Source organism: Podarcis pityusensis (genome assembly GCF_964106645.2).
Source record: "Podarcis pityusensis genome assembly, chromosome: 16".
Taxonomy (NCBI): domain Eukaryota; kingdom Metazoa; phylum Chordata; class Lepidosauria; order Squamata; family Lacertidae; genus Podarcis; species Podarcis pityusensis.
In genome coordinates this window covers 25,234,624-25,240,861 of record NC_138041.1, presented here as the reverse complement: position 1 = coordinate 25,240,861, position 6,238 = coordinate 25,234,624, and positions in this window count along the sequence as shown.

Sequence of the window (6,238 nt, the reverse complement as noted above, 5' to 3'; positions counted from 1 at the left end):
CTCTTGGCCTGGCTGATCAGAAGGTTGACAGTTTGAATCCCCGCAACAGAGTGAGCTCCCATTGCTCCGTCCTAGCTCCTGCCAACTTAGCAGTTCGAAAGCACACCAGTGCATATAGATAAATAGGTGCTGCTGTGGCAAGAAGGTAAACGGCATTTCCGTACGCTCTGATTTCCATCATGGTGTCCTGTTGTGCCAGAAGCGGTTTAGTCATGCTGGCCACATGACCCAGAAAGCTGTCTGTGGACCAACACTGGCTCCCTCGGCCTGAAAGCATAATAATAATAATAATAATAATAATAATAATAATAATAATAATATATTATTATTTATACCCTGCCCATCTGGCTGGGCTTCCCCAGCCACTCTGGGCAGCTTCCAACAAAATATTAAAATACAGTAATGCATCAAACATTAAAAGCTTCCCTAAACAGGGCTGTCTTCAGCTGTCTTCTAAAAGTCTGGTAGTTGTTCTCTTTGACATCTGGTGGGTGGGCGTTCCACAGGGCGGGTGCCACTACCAAGAAGGCCCTCTGCCTGGTTCCCTGTAACTTGGCTTCTCACAGTGAGGGAACCGCCAGAAGGCCCTCGGCACCGGACCTCAATGTCCGGGTAGAACGATGGGGGTGGAGACGCTCCTTCAGATGAGTGCTGCAATCCCACAGTTGCCTTTGACCGGACTTTACTGTCCAGGGTCCTTTACCTTCCTGGGAAACCAAGGTCTTTGGGTCTCCATGTCTTCACCATACCAACCAACAGGTCTGACAGCACCACCAGCACTTGCCTTTCTTGCCCTGGGTCTGGGTCTGCAGTTTGGCTAGTTTGTCCATCTTCCAAAAGAGAAGCGGAACACTCCCTCTCGGTGAATCAACAGGAACAGCTCGTGCATCTGCTGGAGGAAGCTGGTGGCAAAGCGCTGTCATCAAACACAATCTTATCTGGATCCAAATAAGAAGTGGCGCTGGGTTGAGAGCCGGATGTGCCATCACACTGCAGACATGAGACACAGCATACAAAGGGCTCCAGCTGATGATGGCAGGCTCTGGAAGCCGAGTTCAATGCCTGGGATGGTGGTGTTTTTTCCAGGACAACACAAGAATGGGTCAAGAGAGATGACAGGCACCACACACCAGGAAAGGAGAGCTAGCTTCAAATCACAGGATGCAGGTGACTGTTTAACATGTCTCTTCCCTCTGAAAGGAGGAAATTTGTCATCAGAAAAGAGGGCAAGAGAGGGCACTCATCGGAAAAGAGGCAGGTGGCAGCAGTAGTGAAGCAGAGGAGCAGCAGCAGTTGGCAGCTATGGCAGTGGGGGGAGGCTCATTGGGGGGAAGGTAATTTTGAGGGGGCCTGGGACAGCAGGTTTGTGCTGGTCCAGTGGGTTACTCGAGAGGCGAGGTCCAAGTCCAGTCCGTGGTCAAAGGTGCAACGTGGAGGCAGTCCATTGTAGCTGGGTGCAGGGCAGGGAGTCGGGTGAAGTCAGGAACAGGCATGCAAGCAGGGAGCCAGGGTGAGTCAGGAGCTGAGGCAGGAAAGCAGGACAGGGTGCAGGCAGGAACAGGCTACCAACAACGTTGCTCCCGCAACCTGGGACTGGGGCTGACTGGCTTTTATCTGCCCCGGGGCATAGGGCGGCCCCGGTCCACAGGTGCCTCGCCTCTCCTGGCCTGGAGGCGAGCACTCCTCCTGCAAGAACTTAGTTCCCTCCGCCTCTCTGCCCTGAGCCTCTGCAGCTCAGGAGAGGCTGGAGGGTTACTGGACCCAGAGGCAACCTCAGCTTCCTCTCACAGGGCTGAGAGTGGAGCACCTGCAGGCAATGGGTCCTCCATCACCTCAGGAGCCAGAGCAGACTCAGCTGGTGCCTGCACCTGAGGATCCAGCACAGGTGAGGACCCTTCAGGCTCATGACCCAGCCCCGGCTCAGCTGGTTCTGGAGGCAGGGAATCCTGTGCAGGCTGGGATCCTTCAGGTTCGGCCTCCGAGTCCGAATCCCAGGCCATCACAAGGTTCTTCTCATGTTCTTGCCACCACCAGCCAGCTTGAATAAAGGTCTCTTTCCTACTTGCAAGTAAGCACCTCCCTCTCAATGTGTTGGGCAGGAGCAAAATCACAACCTTCCTTTTTGTTCCTCCCTCTGATACCTTTCTCCATCACAGTGCTACCCAAAGAGAGCAGCTACATAGCCTTCAATCAAGACTCTTGATTCTAAGCAGAAGGCTGTGCCATACTATAATTAAGAATTAGGGAGGGATGAGCCTATAATTACAGCACCAAAGCTCATCAGGATCAGAGTGAAGTTTGCTCTCTCTCAAACTGAAAATGAGCTCTATGGAATTGGTTGTGCGGTGATTTGCCATCCATCAGTCTGTCATTCTCAGGATGCACCAACCTGCTGTTATCTGAGACCTTCCAGGCTCCACAGCCTGGGTCAAAGACAAAAGACTGGAGTTGCTTCCTGGTCCCCAATCCTCAAGGAAGCGACTCAGAAATGTAATGAAATAAACAAGGCCACACCATCCCAACCAACATTTCAGCATTTAAAAGTTTGGCACGGGGTTATTATTGTCAAAATTTTGTTCCCAGTACCATTTCTGTTGTATGACTCTCCAATAACCAGTCAAATAAGTTTTGATCCGGATATACAGTGGTACCTCTGGTTGTGAACGGGATCTGTTCCAGAGCCCCGTTCACAACATGAGCGGAACGCAACACGCATCTGCGCGTGCAGGGGTTGCGATTTGCCACTTCTGTGCATGCGCGTGACGTCATTTTGAGCATCTGTGCATACGCGAGTGGCGAAACCCAGAAGTAACCCTTTCCAGTACTTCCGGGTTGCCGTGGAACGCAACCTGAAAAGATTTAACCTGAAGCAAACGTAACAAGAGGTATGACTATATTAAATATTTGATGGCATGGAGATGGTCAAAAATACACACCAGGATAATCAGGGAATTGATTTAATTGGAGGAGGAGGTTAATGTTCTTGATATGAAAATGCACATCTCTACATGGAGCAATCTGTGTGTGAATTTTAAGGAAAGCTTCTTTCCCTTCTAAAATGGAGAACATATGAAGCATCCTGCAGGATCAGTCCATCTGGTCCAGCATCCTGAGATCTCACAGTGGCCAACCAAATGGCTCTTCTGGGAAACACAGAAGTGGCGCCTGAGCACCAGCCTTCTCTCCTCCTGTGGCTTCCAGCAATTGGGATTCAGGAGCATTCCTGCCTCTGACCATGGAGGCAAAGTACAGCCATCAGGGCTAGTAGCCATTTATAGCCTTTTCCTCCGTGAAAATTCTGCTCAGCTGATATTTAGCATTGTTCAGGTGGAACAGAATCCACACACGGTGAAGGATGATTGCTGGAGATGTTCGTTCCCTTAGAGCAAATATATATATCACATATTTCGGTCATGTTCTCAACTCACAAGCAACAGTGTTTCTGTTGTAAATGAAATCAAAAGCATTTCAGGGCATACACAGCCGCTAGATCCAAGAGTCCTTTTATTTCACGATGTCAGACGTATGGCTTTGCTTGAAGACTGAGAAACAATGGTTCGTTTATTGATTGTGGCTTGTATGGTTTGGAGTTTTAGATGGGAAAAAGATTAATCTTCCCTCCATTGATGAGTGGCTTCTGAGAGTTTGGGACACACTGCTTATGCGACCAATTTCTTTTGGTAATGTAGCATGAGTTGGGGAAGAAAGACAATCAGTTCATTGAAAATTTGAGCTTTTTAATGGTGTATTAGTTTAGTGGAGAATAATGAGCTTTATGCTCTAAATTTATCTCCCACTTGGACCTTCAGTGAAGCTGAAGGCTGGAAGATTCAGGACAGAATAAAGGAAGGACTTCTACAAAATTTATTATTATTTATTATACAGGGCATAGCTAAACTATGGAAATTGCCTCTGCAGGAGGCAGTAATAGCCACCAACCTAGATGGATTTACAAGATGATTAGACAAATTCCTGGAGGACTATTGATGACTACTAGCCAAGATGTCAAGCCTCTGCCTCCACAGTTGAAAATCACAGGGAGAGTGCTCTTGTGCTTGGATCCTGCTTCTGGATTTCCAGCAGGGATCTGGGTGGCCATTATGAGAACAGGATGCTGAACTAAATGGGCACTGGCCTGATCCAGCACGCCCTTCTGATGTTCAGGGGGGGGGGCTGCCCTTGGGGCTGACCAGATGCTGCAGCTGGGACAGAAAATGGCCAACACATATGGAGCCACTAAAGTAATTGCCTTAACTGCCAAATAGCTACCAGGTAAGGTTCAAGGTGTTGTGTCTGCTGTACAAAGCCCAATACTGCTCAGAATACCTAAATTTTACCCCATCCCTTATATGCCCAGTTGAATACTGTATTCTGCAGGAGACAGTATCCTGCAGAGATCAACCTCTCAGGAAGTCTGCTCTGTATGATGTTGGAATCAGTCTTTTAGTGAGGTGGTAACTGCTTTCTGAAACATCCTCCCACTGCATATTGGGGGGGTGGGGGTGGGCATTCCTTCTATTGGCATTTCAGCAACTGCTCAAGACGTTCCTCTTTCAACAAACCTTCTGAAATATTCATCCCAGCTGGCATCTGTCTTGGATTTGAATGCATGTAATGTTTGTGCTATTGTTGTGGGTTGGGTGTGTGTGTGTCAGTCTTCCAGTTCTTTGGATATCCAGTGAGCTTGAGAATCAAGAGGAGCTTGCTGAAATATACAAGTTTCCTTGTAACACAGTGACCTTAGCTGGCCACTAAGGTGTCCTCATCAGCATCCCCAAAGAAGCAGCCAGGTTGCAAGAGTTGCAGCTACGTAATGGTGCCCTTTGGGCTAATAGGTGAGCCTTCCCTCCACCCCAGTCGTCTAGCTCTTTTGGAGAACAATAGCCAGCACTATGTGTGTGAACTGAACTGAGCTGAGCTGGAATCAGGCTGGAAGCTGGAGAGACAGAGACATGTTTGCTCTGTGATGAATGGAGAAGCAAGATCTGTTGGGGTGTTGATGCTGTGATCAAAGCCACCTCATCCCAGGCATCCCTACCAGCAGCAGGAGGCTTCAAAAGCCCCACCTTCTTATTTGCAGGTCTTGGCAGTCAGTGGCATGGGGGCATCAGTCTTGAGAGCGGCTTGCATAGAAAGGAGCCCTTGGGCTGGGCAGCAGCATCTGAAAGGGGGTGGGTGTCATGGGTGTTTGTGTGACCCATTGTGTGGGGCAAGAGTATGCAAGCTTCAGGAGGTGACCCTATGCACACTGATATCTTATAACTGATTGACTGCATTTACAGCGAACCTTTTCCTCAAAGGAGACAGGGACCCTGCGGCAAAAATAATCACAGGGCTTTGACTTCCCATGACTCTGCACCACTACAGTGCTGCTTCTTAGTTGCCTACAGTCTTGGGGGAGTGGAAGAACTGCCCATCAACTTCCTCCTCCTCCTCCTCAATCTCAGTGTGGCCCTTGTAGAACTCAGCAGTGGGGAGGATGGGGACAAAATTAGAAATAGCTGCCCCACCTATTCTTGACACTGGCCCCACCTTTGTTGTTTGTCCCGTCTCTTATGCTCTCTGGCTCCCTCTAATGTTGGGCTCCTTGTCTTCTGCCCTACCACAACCAATGGGCACCAGCCACCATCGTATCAGAGGAAGGTCCCCTTTGAAGTCGGGACTTTTTGCCTCAAGCTCCTGTATTCCCAAGAGATGAATTGGGGCAGGTAAAAAAAACCTCGCTGTGTAGTCTTTCAAATCAGTGTGGTGCGATAAGAGGACATTAAGACACAGAGAGTTAAAAGCGAAAGTCCCCGTCCTCTTTCAGAGCAGATTAATCTAGATTAACTCCCATTTCAAGCTGCTGGTTTTGTTGTCCCAACAAATCACTAATATGGATTAGAGCTTGCACATCAAGCATAAGGCACGCGAGGGGGGACTGTGTATGTGTTTGTGTGTCTGAGGACACAACCAATTTCCTTCTGTTTACCCCACCCCCCACCCCTTCTCAAAATGGGTCTCACGCGTGTCAGGCGCTGAGGGGGGTGATGAGGGATGAGTCACCCTGTCCCAGAAGTGTGAGGAACCGATATTCGAGAGATTCAGACATCCAGGGTAGGAAGCATTGGGAAATGCGGGTGCGGGAGTGTCCTCGGGTGGGCGTGGAGTGTGCTCGATGCGTCCCAGTACGGAGTCTCGCTTCATAGGCAAGAATGAGATGTCTATTCTCTGAAGCAGAAGGGAGAGATGCGCCCGC